This window comes from Saccopteryx bilineata, chromosome 10 (genome assembly GCF_036850765.1).
Source record: "Saccopteryx bilineata isolate mSacBil1 chromosome 10, mSacBil1_pri_phased_curated, whole genome shotgun sequence".
In the NCBI taxonomy this organism is placed as follows: domain Eukaryota; kingdom Metazoa; phylum Chordata; class Mammalia; order Chiroptera; family Emballonuridae; genus Saccopteryx; species Saccopteryx bilineata.
In genome coordinates, this window is record NC_089499.1 from 43,220,992 (window position 1) to 43,234,530 (window position 13,539).

At 42.7% G+C, this 13,539-nt stretch overlaps 1 pseudogene; it reads left to right on the plus strand.

Annotated features, from left to right (window-relative positions):
• The first annotated feature begins 458 nt into the window (after positions 1-458).
• The window catches only part of LOC136314000 (CBY1-interacting BAR domain-containing protein 1-like), a 44,084-nt pseudogene continuing 31,003 nt past the window's right edge, over positions 459-13,539 (plus strand).

Genomic DNA, 13,539 nt, shown 5'->3' on the forward strand with positions numbered 1-13,539 from the left:
GAGCTCCACGCTCACCTGGGCTCAGCAAACACTTGCTGATAGCTGGGCCCCCTCCGCCACCAGACACTTGTCAAGGCTTGCCTGGGATCAGGCTTGAAGGTCACAAAATGGTCACCAGAAGCCGCGGCCTTTGAGTTCCCTGAGGAGTCCCTGTGGGCCTGTGAAGGGGGGTGGGAATGGCCAACAGTGTGGACGGTGCTGAGACGGGTTCAAGGACCTGAGGTCAGATGGAGCCCGGAGGCCTGCTCCCGGCAGGGATGGCCGCAGAGTGTACCCCTAGGGCCAGGTGACCCGGCAGGGATGGCCGCAGAGTGCACCCCTAGGGCCAGGTGACCCGGCAGGGATGGCCGCAGAGTGCACCCCTAGGGCCAGGTGACCCGGCAGGGATGGCCGCAGAGTGCACCCCTAGGGCCAGGTGATCCGGCAGGGATGGCCACAGAGTGCTTCCCTAGGGCCAGATGATCCGGAGACTGTTAGTGGAGATGGAGGGTCTGGGGCCCACTGCTGACCCGGAGGCCCAGCCTCCTCAGGTCTCTGAAGACTTGGCCAGTGCAGTCCTAGCAGCGACTGTCATCTCTGGCCGTTTCTGGGCAGAGCGCCCTGTCTGGGGTGTGGGAAGAGGGGAAATGAGGAGGTCTGACCCTTTCTCCAGACCCCCTCAGGGCCCTGACTCAGTGAAAATACCAAACCACCATATTTCTTCTCCCATAAAAAGGGTTAAAGACTTCCTCAGCTCCTCTCTCAGGATGCTCTGACAGAGAACAGGGCAAATCTCCTCAAAGGGCTGTCCTGGAAGGAAAGGCCCGAGGGCCCAAGGCCCTGGGGTGAGCCCAAGCTGGCCGTCTTCCCTCAGGCTGGTCCCTCTTTCCTCTTCTTCTCTTCCCTTCCCCCCACACCAGCCACCACCCATTCTTTTAAGCCAGAATGAATCCCTCAGAATCCCAGGAGAGCGATGAAGGGAAGATCCTTTTCTTGAGTGAATAAACAGGGGACAGACAACAGCTGATTCAAGGACAGGCCACCCTGCTGCCTGGTGTCCACGCGGAGCGCAGGGCTGGGCAGCCGGAAGGGCACCCCACGGCAACGACAGCGGGAACGGTTGTCTGGCACAAGTAACATAGGAACTGGGCACACACATCTCCCTCAGCTGTGGTGAAATCATCACCACATGAATGGCAGAAATTCTCCCTTTGCCTCACATGGACAGGTAGCCAGGCCTTAGGCTTCTGCGTCCTGGACTTGCTCTCCCATGAGGATTTTAGAGCTGTGTGGTAAGAAAAATAAAGAACAAGAGATTACCTGGAGTCAACATCAAATAAGCTTTGTTTTTCAAGGTCTACATTTATGGAGACAGTCAAGGGATAAGGAGGAGGAGGGGGAGTCAGAGGAGGAAGAGGAGGGGAGGAAGGAAGGAGGAAGAAGGGATAAGAGGAGGGGAGGTAGGAAGGAGGAAGAAAGGATGAGGGTGAGATGGAGAGGAGCAGCAGGAGGGGGAGAGGAAGGAAGAGCAGGAGGCGAAAGAAGGAGGGGAGGGGGGAAATCTGAAGACGGGGAGGCCAGAGTTCTGTGGGTGGGAGGACTCATGTCCAGTGGTGCACGAAGCCCTCAAAGTGGCAGGCCATGGGTAGCCACAGGGCTGTCCCGGTTTAAAGTTCTAAGGCACATGTCCCTGTGGCCAACTTGCTGTGCAGGGACGGGAGGCAGATGGCACAGTCGGCAGAGCTGCTGTTTTGGAGTAGATCTGGCGGGTCTTCCAGTGTCTGGGCAGGTGCTGTGGAAACTGAGAACAAGAGCCTTTGCCACTATGAGCTTCAGGGGCTGCCAGAGTCCGGGGGTCCTGCTCCTCTCAGAGGAAGGAGAAGGAGCCTCGGCCCATAAAAGTGGCCTTTCTTGGTCTTCAAGTTTTGTACATCAACTCACAGCTGTCCAATATTTAATGGTTGCTAGGTAGCTGTTCTGTGTAATTTCTATCTACTTTAATATTTAATTTAAAATATTTTAATAAATTAATTCTTTAAATAAAATAGTCTAGAGATTGTATCAAGATGGCACATTGAGCACATGTGTCTGCTTGTCCCTCCACAAATCCTTAAAGCTCAACATACAGGTGTGCACACACCCACGTTCACACACACACACACACACACACACACACACACACGAGCAGTGGAGAGTATGAAGTGGTTCTCTGATGACCAAAAAAATATGAAGAATTCTTGAAATGCAAAACATAGGTGGGATTGGACCAATGGAAGTAACACCAGTCAAATACATTCAACTGGGGACTACTCTGGGGGTACTCTGAGCTTAAAGGGAGGGGACAGGAAGCAGGAAGAAGTGGCCATCAGAATAACTGTTTGGGGGTGTGATGTGTGGAGCAGACAAACAAGCCCTCAGCCAAGCATCAGGAAGCAGAAACAGCCTTCACGGTGAAGCCAGGAGCTTAGACAATGTAATAAGATGAGTCTTGCTATTCCTATCTGTAGTTCGTACAATTTTTACACACCTTTTTCTCCTCTTCTTACCTTTATCCTTTCTTCCAAAAGTAATTACCAGAAGCAGACTGATGAGCACAGGTTAAACACAAACAGGATCTCCACATCAGTAGCTAGGGAATATCAAAAACAAAGGAAAATACACAACGTAGAATAACCAACATACAAAAGAAGGGCACCCAATTCAACAAACAGTACAACATCTAAGGAAAGAGAGTTAACAGACAACCGGAAAGCAGCTTTAAAAGTCTATATGCATGTCCTCAGAGGCATAAGAGAGGATCCCACATCCATGAAACAAATACACACAAAACAAGGACGTCCAAGGTCTTGGAAATGAAAAGTGTGATCGTCAAAATTAAAAACTCAATAAATACACCAGACCCACAAAGGGCAAAACTGAGAAGTAAACTAGTGTACTAAAAGATTGCCCAAATTTCACAATTCAGTACAGAAGTATACATGAGGAACAAAACAGAGGAATAAAGACTTAATAGCCGATTATTAAAGTTAATATACTGTATTGCATATTTGAAAGTTGCTAAAAGAGTAGATCTTATATATTCTCATCACAAGTAAAAAATTGTAACTTACATAGGTGCTGGGTGTTAACTAGAATCATTGAGGTGGTCATTTTGCAATGTATGTGAATATAAAACCATTATGTTCTATACCTGAAACTAATATAATACTATGTGTGAATTATACCTCAATTTAAAAATAAAGAGAGTAATTAAGAGCTATGTATAAATTCCAGTATCTAATAGTAATTCTCTGGAAAGTGAACAGAAAAAGAAATGGTGGAGGTGGGAGCAGTGGTGGGATTCAGCCGGTTTGCACCGGTTCAGCAGAACCGATACCTAAGTTTTTGTAGTTCGGTGAACCTGTTGTTAAAATCACACTTGTAATCAGGTTTCTCTCTAAGGAGGGCGTCAGGGCAGCCGCCCAATGTGGAAACCACAAATTTACATTCCTTACTCTTTTATAATGTTCATCGCGCAACAGCGTATTCTAAGTGCCTGTAGTAATGTTCATTCTGTCCATAGGTGAAAAAAATTGCAAGTGAGGACGCCAATCAAGAAGCAATATGAAAATGTCTTAAATAACAGTTTTGTTGTTTTTTGTTAGGTGTTATTTAATATTTTTTCATTAATATTTTAAAACTTTTTCTTGCCCTGGCCGGTTGGCTCAGTGGTAGAGCGTCGGCCTGGCGTGTGGGAGTCCCGGGTTCGATTCCCGGCCAGGGCACACAGGAGAGGCACCCATCTGCTTCTCCACCCCTCCCCCTCTCCTTCCTCTCTGTCTCTCTCTTCCCCTCCCGTAGCCAAGGCTCCACTGGAGCAAAAGATGGCCCGGGCGCTGGGGATGGCTCCTTGGCCTCTGCCCCAGGCACTAGAATGGCTCTGGTCGCGACAGAGCGACGCCCCGGATGGGCAGAGCATCCCCCCCTGGTGGGCGTGCTGGGTGGATCCCGGTCGGGCACATGCGGGAGTCTGTCTGACTGCCTCCCCGTTTCCAGCTTCAGAAAAATACAAACAAAACAAAACAACTTTTTTCTTATAATGTACTCTAGTTTTGTATGCCTCTTTTATTATTCTTATTTAAATATTAAATGCGTGAAATAATAAACTACCTTTTGGTATATCGTTTTTTCATACTTAAAACGGTCATTAGGGCAGAGAACCGGTTATTAAATTATTTGAATCCGACCACTGGGTGGGAGGAAGAGTTACACAGGAAGTAGAAGACAGCATCCTTCTCAGGAGGTAAACCAAGACAGACACAGGCTCACTCTCTGGCACCCACCTCTGGAGTTGCCCCAGAAGTCAAGTGGACGGTGGTAAGACTTCCCAGCTGGTATAAAACCCTGAGAGGAATGCACCACTCCAGGGCAACACAGGCAGTTCTATCATGATGTGTGTATTGAGAGAGGAAACATAAAATGGCAGCTCAGAGTGTAAAAAGAGCAAGTACCACGGATGGGAGACAGAGTAGGGGGGAGGACTGGACTGCTCTGTTCTCTCCCCCACTTTGCCTGGGATAACATGGCTTTCCCTTGATTGCTATGAGGCAGTTTGACAGCAACCAGGTTATATCAAGAAGGCCTTCAAATCCCACTGGGATGTGGAGTAAGTTAACGGGAGGTGAAGAAATATTGGCTGATTTCTGCATTCTCTCCTCCTCTCACCAGCCTGTACAGCCCAGCAGCCTGCAGTCGAGGGGATCAGGTCTTAACAAATCAGCAGTGCTCGGGCACAGACGGAGACTGGAAGTCCAGGCGTCCCTCGCTCTGAGATACATCCCCCCCCATCCCCCCCTTGTCCAAACACAGGAGGAGGGGCAGAATTCTCTCTCCTTGGTCATCATGTCCCCACCTCATCAGTGTAGGTAACTAATACCCCCAGGGATTCACAAGGACAAAGAGAAAAGTAGACAAGTCATCAATTTTAGTTGGAGATTTTAATACACCCTTCTCAGAGGCTAACATATGAGGCAGAAAAAAATATAAACACAAACAACGGTTAAATTTGAAAGTTAAAAATTATGAAGTGCATATATCTGAATTGTACTACATGTAAAACCCATAAAGAACAGCTAAAATGGTACTTAAAAAATGTATAGCTTTAAATATATTTATGAGACTAACAATGAAGTAGGCGTTCAAATTAAGAAGCTTAGAAGAAGAGCAAAATTTAGACATCTCTCCAAAAGAAAAATAAGAAAGATGAAAATAATATAAGAATAAAATAAGAGCAGAAATCAGTAATAGAAAACTCAGGTAAAATAAGAGAAAAGATTTAAGCTGAGTTTTTTTTTAAAGACATTCATAAAACTGACAAACCCATCAAGACTAATAAAGGAAAAGAGAGAAATTTATAAGCAAAATGTAAGATGAAAAACAGAAAATAATTACAACAGAGATCAAAGTAATTTTTAAAAATCTATATAACAGCCTGACCAGGCAGTGCTGCAGTGGATAGAGCGTTGGACTGGGATGCAGAGGACCCAGGTTCCAAACCCTGAGGTCGCCACCTTGAGTGCAAGCTCATCTGGCTTGAGTGCGAGCTCACCAGCTTGAGTGTGGGGTCGCCAGCTTGAACACAAGGTCACTGGCTTGAGTGTGGGATCATAAACATGACCCCATAGTCCCTGGCTTGAACACAAAAGTCACTGGCTTGAAGCTCAAGGTCACTGGCTTGAGCAAGGGGTCACTCGCTCTGCTGTAGCTCCCCGGTCAAGGCACATATGAGAAAGCAATCAATGAACAACTAAGGTGCTGCAACAAAGAACTGATGCTTCTCATCTCTCTCCCTTCCTGTCTATCTGTCCCTATCTGTCCCTTTTTTTTCTCTCTCTAAATAAAAATCTTTAAGACATTAATAAAGTTTTAAAAAAGAATTTACAGTGCCAAATGTGGTAAAACACAGACTGGAAATAAAACAAAATTTTAAATAGAAATTATACAATGAAAGATTTACTACTCTTCAACTCCCAAGAAAAATCTGAGACTTAGATGGCTTTAAGGAGAGGCCAACGCAATTAAGAAATTATTAAAGTCTGTATTACACAAGTTGTTCTAGAAAACAGAAAGAAAGAAGGCTGTCCAACTCATTGTATGAAGCTGGAATCATTTATCCATGAGTCCAAAGCCAGATAAGGACCTTATAAGGAAAGAAAGTAGGATCCTTAATAATTGCTCGTTATCTGACCCCAGAGTGTATTTAAAATAATACATTTTATTGAAAGGAAATTTTAAAATTAATGTATCCATACATCATAATAGTTAAGAAAAAAATTACATGATTGTGTCCCCAAAAAAGCCTAATTATTTATGATAAAAGCATAACTACTTAAGATAAAAATTCTCAGAAAACTAGGTAGAGCTGGAACTTCCTTATCTTGACAATGCCTATAGATTAAAACATAGAGTAAAACATCATACTCCTTGGAAAACCTTGAGACACATCCTCTCTGACATTCGTAACCAATTAAAGATGCCCACTATCACTATTTTACCTAGGTTCAGTCTAGTACTAGGATCCCCAGCTGACAGAGCAAAACAAGGGGAAAAAATAAGAGGTAAAATATAGGAAGGGAAAAAATAAAACTCTCGTTATTTGCATATAATTTAATTATCCACATAAAAAATGCAGCAGAATTGGATAAATAATAGAAACAATAAGACTTTAGCCAAATCTCCAGACACAAGATCAATTTCCAAAAATCAGTAATCTCTACAGCAGCAATAATTAGCTAAGCCATAACAAAAAACAAAGTGCCACTCGTAGTAGCCACAGAAGAAACAAAGTAGCCAGGAATTACCCTGGCACAATAATACGCAATAAAAGATACCCTGGACAAAGTGAATAGTCCAGTGGCAGATAGGGAGAAGATTTTATATGTGGATTTTAAAGGAACTCTTGCAAATCAGGGAGGCCAGTTTAAACTTGGATGACTAATGATTTTTTGAAAAGATAATTGACCTCATTAGTAATTAGAAAAAGATCAATCAAACAAAATACAAAAGAATCATTAGAGGAGTAAAAATTATAAAACTAAATAATAACAAATGACAGGGATGGTTTGTACAAGGGAAGAAACCCTGTTTTAACACCTGCGGGTATTTCGAGTGGTATAGTAAGTGCTAGACAACAATCTGGAAGCAATTAGTGAAATTCAGTATGAATATTCTGTACGACCTATCAACTCCATTCCTGATATGGCCCTAGAGAAATTGGTGCACAGCTCCATAAAGAAACATATAGAGATGCTTATCACAGCATTGTTTTATAGCAGGGAGGGGGCAACCTGGGATCTAACCCCTAAGAGAACGGATAAAGAAAACTATTTATGGCACACTGTGCAGATAGCAAAAGGAATCGTGTTGAGATACATATAGTAACGTGGATATTGTTTGGAAACATTGTGTTGAGTGACAAAAAAAGAAAGGAAGAGAAAGAAATCTGCACCATATCATTTATGTAAATTTAAAACATGCACATACAAACACACATGTATTTCAAAAGACTGTCCTTTCAAAAGCCCCAGGCAAGACAAACCAACAGAATCAATAGACAAATATTAAAATTAAAAGAGAGTTTAGTAAACTGTTGAATATAATATCAAGTTATAAAAAGAACTAGAAAGTGTAACAGAAAAATATAATGTAATCAGAATTTCAACAAAAACTATTATCTAAGAATTATCTTAACAACGAATGTTCAATACTGAAGGGCATAAAAGAAGATGTGAATAAATGGAAATAGACATCACACACTTTCAGATGGGAATGTCAAGTATTATAAAGATATTGACACTGCTCCAAACAATCAAAAATGCCATGTAATCACATTAAAATTCCAAGAAGTTTTTTTTAAAAAGAAGCTTAATTTATTTTAAAATATATAGGGTATAATAAAGGAGCAGAAATAGCTAAACTATCTTGAAATTGCCTAACTGTTAAGACATACTACAAAGCCATAACAATAACAATGGTCTATTGCTGGTACAAGGACAGACAAAGGCATGAAGGTACAGATGAAAGAGCTCAGAGACCTGCCCTTGTGTATATGAGAATTTCATTCAGATAAAGATGGCTTCACAAATTAATGCAGAAAAGATGGTCTCTTTAGACGATGGTCTTGGGAAAATGGCTCACTTCTTTAATTAATTCAATGCATGGCAATGGAATTCAGATGAATTAAAAGCTTAAGAATAGTCCCTGGCCAGTTGACTCAGTGGTAGAGCTTCGGCCTGGTGTGGGGATGTCCCAGGTTTAATTTCCGGTCAGGGCACACAGGAGAAGGAACCATCTGCTTCTCCACCCCTCCCCCTCCCCCTTCTCTCTCTCTCTCTCCCTCTCTTTCTCTCTCTTCTTCTCCTGCAGCCATGGCTCAATTGGTTTAAGTGCATTGGCCCAGGTGCTGAAGATGGCTTGGTGGAGCCTACCCCTCTGGTGCTAAAAATAGCTCAGTATTCAAGCACTAGCCCCAGAAGGGGTTCTCTGGTGGATCCTGGTGGGAGTGCATGCAGAAGTCTGTCTCTCTATCTCCCCTCCTCTCACTTGGAAAAGAAGATAAAAAAGAAAAAAAAGCTTAAGAGTAAAATATAAAACTATAAAGTTCAGATGATAATAAACCTCTGTACTACAGAGATGGGTTAGGACTTCTTTTATTCATTTTTTTTTTTTTTAGAGAGGAGAGAGAGAGAGAGAGAGACAGAGAGAGAGAAGGGGGGAGGAACTGGAAGCATCAACTCCCACATGTGCCTTGACCAGGCAAGCCCAGGGTTTCGAACCGGCGACCTCAGCATTTCCAGGTCGACGCTTTATTCACTGAGCCACCACAGGTCAGGCATGGGTTTGGGATAGGACTTCTTAAATAAAAATCACAAACATAAGCAATAAATAAGAATTTATTTGACTTAGGATTTTTCTTCACTGACAGACATCCCAGAATATGTCTGCAATGTACTGAACTGACAAGGACCTAATTTCTAGACTATATAAGGAACAACAACTAAAAAAATCAACAACAACAACAAAAAAACACACACCAGGAAATCCAACATTTTAAAAAAGCACACAAAAAAATACATGGAAAAATTATTTGAACAGGCAATCAAAAAGAGAAAACTGATATCACTAAAATGTTTAATGATTAGAGAAATGTAAATTAAAACAAGACAGGTTCCTGCATTCTTATTAGATTGACAAAAATTAGAAAACTGGATAATGCCAATGTTGACAAAACATTAAGATACAGTGACTTCCATCTGCTGGTGATGGCAGTGTGCAGTGGAGCACACATTTGGCGCATAAATCTGGAAGTAGTTCATTAAACTAAAAAAGTCTATACCCCACAATTCAAAAATTGGATGCCTGGATCTATATTTCAAGAAAATCCCACATAGGTCCACAAGGGGGCATTGTGAGGATGTTCTTCATCATGTTATTGGGGTAGCAGGGGATGGAGGCAACCTAGGTGTCCTTCACCCAGAGATGGGATGCTAGGCAGCAAGTAAAGCATTGGCACTGGTACCACGTGCAAGGACTGCGTGTTCACACAGCAGCATGGACAGGTCTTGAAAAGCCAGTGCTCAGTGAAATGTGTAAAATATACAAGTTCTGTAGTGAAGTGTCATGTGTGCAAATTGAATGCATCTTCACAGATAAACAACACTATACATTTTAAAAGAGCACATAGAAATGTCCAAGGGTGAAAAGAAAGGGGTAACGTTAGGGTAGTTGAGGAAACAAAATAGAATTTAAAAAATTTAAAGGGACCCAAAATAAACAAATAATGACAGTACTCATGAACTGAGTAGTTTGATAAACTCAATTCTCTTCACCCGAAGTCTAAAAAAAATTTTAAATGTGCAAAAACAATATTTAGGGCAATGCTATATACCAAACGTGTTAGAAAGGATGCCATTGGAGAGAACACGGAATGGAAGTATAGATTTGTGATGAGAGAGAAAAAAATGGTAAAATTAAGCGAGAAGTTCTGCTCAGGCCAGTGGGTGAATGGGCTATGAATTGAGGGAATGATAAACTCAATTCTCTATACCAGGAGTTCAAAGAAAAAGAAAACATAAAGAAATAGTAGAAGACACTTTCCCAAAGTTGAAGACTCCAAAATTAAAAAGATAAACCAAATACTAAGTTGGCTGGGAATGAATATCAATGACAAATACTAAATGGTGTGGTGGCGCAGAGGATAAAGCATCGACCTGGAACTCTGAGGTTGCCCGTTTGAAACCCTGGGCTTTCCTGGTCAAGGCGCATATGGGAGTTGGTGCTTCCTGCTCCTCCCCCCTTCTCTCACCCTTCTTTCTCTCTCTCCTCTCTAAAACGAATAAATAAAAATACTAAATGGTAAATTCATACCTAATAGTCTTAAAAAGAATTTATTTTATTCCTAGATATCCCCAGAGAGGAGAAAAGTTGATAATATATAGAATAAAAATCATATTACTAGGGATTGTTCTATTTCTGGAGCACCATAGGAAAAGAAAGGAGAGAGGGACAGAGGGGGGAGAGAAGGGGTGGGAGGAAAAAAAGGAAGGAAAGAAGGAAGAAAAGAAGGGAGGGCAGGAGGGATAAAAAAAGAAAGGCCCTGGCCGGTTGGCTCAGCGGTAGAGTGTCGGCCTGGCATGCGGGGGACCGGGGTTTGATTCCTGGCCAGGGCACATAGGAGAAGTGCCCATTTGCTTCTCCACCCCCACCCCTCCTTCCTCTCTGTCTCTCTCTTCCCCTCCCGCAGCCAAGGCTCCATTGGAGCAAAGATGGCCCAGGCGCTGGGGATGGCTCCTTGGCTTCTGCCCCAGGTGCTAGAGTGGCTCTGGTCACGGCAAGAGCGATGCTCCGGAGGGGCAGAGCATCGCCCCCTGGTGGGCGTGCCGGGTGGATCCTGGTCGGGCGCATGCGGGAGTCTGTCTGACTGTCTCTCCCCGTTTCCAGCTTCAGAAAAATAAAAAAATAAAAAAAAAAAAAAGAAAGAAAGAAAGAAAGAAAGAAAGAAAGAAAGAAAGAAAGAAAGAAAGAAAGAAAGAAAAAGGGAGGGGAAAGGAGGAGAGGAGAAGCAGATTTATTGATACCCGTCAGGGAAGAAACCTAAAGATTAGATTGGGCTCTATCTGATATACCTCCTACCACATCTCTTCGTGTTAGGGAGAATTTCCTGAGAAAATGCACCTACAATTAGCTAACAGTTTTGGTTCTGCTTTAAATGTTTAAATGTCTGAAATATTCTCTCATTATTTCTCAACTGGTTCAAGAATCCTAAACACTTCACTGTGTTCTCAGATTCTGAGGCAGATGTGACAGAAAGGCCATCATGGAGAGGACACTGGGCAATTTCTAGACTTGAAGAAGGTAGCCCCTTCCCATAATTCCGTGGCATCTATTCCATATTTGTGTTGGCCAGCAAACCATGAGTTCTCATGGCTTGGTACCTGGTTCCTGGCATGGATCAGACCCAGAGTTGGTACGTACTTGTAAGTGTTTCTTGATAGAACAAGTGGAGGAAGGAATGAAGCACAGATGCCAGGAGCAAGAGTGTCTGACGACTTGGCTGCAACCTAGACTGTCTTTGGTTCCCAGGAAGTCTGTGACACTAAGACCTTGAGCCCCACATCGGAGACGCTAGTATCACTGGAGGGACCAAGGGGCCAGGCTGATCTTGGGATGGGAGCTGGTGTTAGGCTACTTGTGTCAAAGTGTCTCTAGGAAGACTTCCCCTGGGGACAGACTTAGTCTCTACATCTTGGTAAAGAATTGTCCTGGTCACTAACATCCCAGAAGAGAGCAATGGGTGAAACTGGAGGGGATTTGGATGGGGTCGTGGGTCTTTAAGTGTTTCTCCACGGTCACTTTTTCAGATGTGGAATCACATGCTTTGATAAAGAACAGCTCCAGGAGGCACTGGGCAATGAACTCATCTTGTTCTCCAGCTGCCTCTTCCAAAGAACTTTTATTTTCTTCTACCAAAGCAATGTTACATACATTCAGCAAAAATATTACTCTGCTGGTGGAGCTAAATGCCAGGTCATAGACAAGATCCACCCGTCTGATTTGAGGGAAGGTCAGAAAGTAGAGAATAGCTTAAATGGAAGAAAGCTATGGGAAAAACTGATTAACGCCATACACATGTGCAGTTACAGGCTCAAGTTGAAAAAGAAAAAAAAACTCTCCTTGGAATGAAACCAAATGATCGCCTGGATCCAAGAGAGAAGCGATATTGTTCCAATTTTTCCTTTATCAGACAAAAGGAAAGGTCTTACTATGTAGCGTTTTGACACAGAGCTAATTTAAAGAAGATTTGAGAGTATGATGCAGGATCAGATGCCTTTGCAGAATTCCTTGCTGTTTTCATTTGAAATCTCTCATTTATGCTCAAATTTCCAATTGGAAATTTAATGACTTTGTCTTTATGGGAAGTTGGCAAGCTGAGTTGCTTTAAATACAAATCTCCCAAAGGTAAAAAGATCAGACATCATTACAAAAATAGAAAATATTTCCATTGTCCTTTCGAGATGTTTCTTCTAAAAGACGTGAGGATGTTTCTGAACAGCAGATGCGTTTTGGTAAAACAAAGTTGAAAAATATGTGAAACTCTTGACATCGGAATTACTTCCTGAGCTCTGTCAAGTTATGTGGCTGACTGGAGTAACTGAGACCATCCTATTTGTGGCAATAAACTCATCGGAAAATGTCCAGTAATAGAAACACCCGTAAACTGCTGCCTGATAATTCCTACTCCCACTCTGAGCACAACCCTGACCCTCTAGCCTCAGTGTCCCCATCTGTCAAATGGGGAGGCTGAGCAATATACCTTTAGGGGCTTTTCAAGTATGGACATTGCTCTGGGTTTATGGCATACTAACATATCAAATTAATTTTGCATTTGACTGTCATGGGACATTTTTTTTAGCTAGTAAATATCAAATTGCTGATTAATTTCTTATATCAGGCATCGGTCATCCAGTGCAATCAAATAACAATCAATTTTCCATGAAAAGCCCAAACCACCCTGAAACGAACTGTCTCTCTGCCTCTGTCCCACCTAGCCTTGGAAGAGCCCAATTGAAAGACCTGATCATGTTGAAGAACAAATAATAAAGAAATGCACTCTGTAATGAAAACAGGCCAAGAGTTCCTTTCTCATGGCAACTCAGCACGTGGCAGGTCTTTGTTGCAAACACAAATGTAGGAAACACCTTAACCACCCTTTCAACCCGAGAGCAGGTCTGAGCATTTAAGCTCCCCTGAAAGCAGGTGGGGTCTGGGACGTGCCTTGTTCACCTCTGTGTACCCAGTTCCTAAATCGGGGCCTGACAAAACGAAAAGGGACTGTATTAAATATGAGATATGTTGACATGGACAATCTAGACACCTGTGAACAAAGGCTGCCTCTCATTTATACAGAAAAGAGTCAAAGGCAGAAATTTGAAGACAGGCTGGAAGATTTGTCTTAGAGCTAAAGTTGCTCAGCAAGGATACCCAATTGATTTAGACGGTAATTTCTTTATTTATTATTTAATT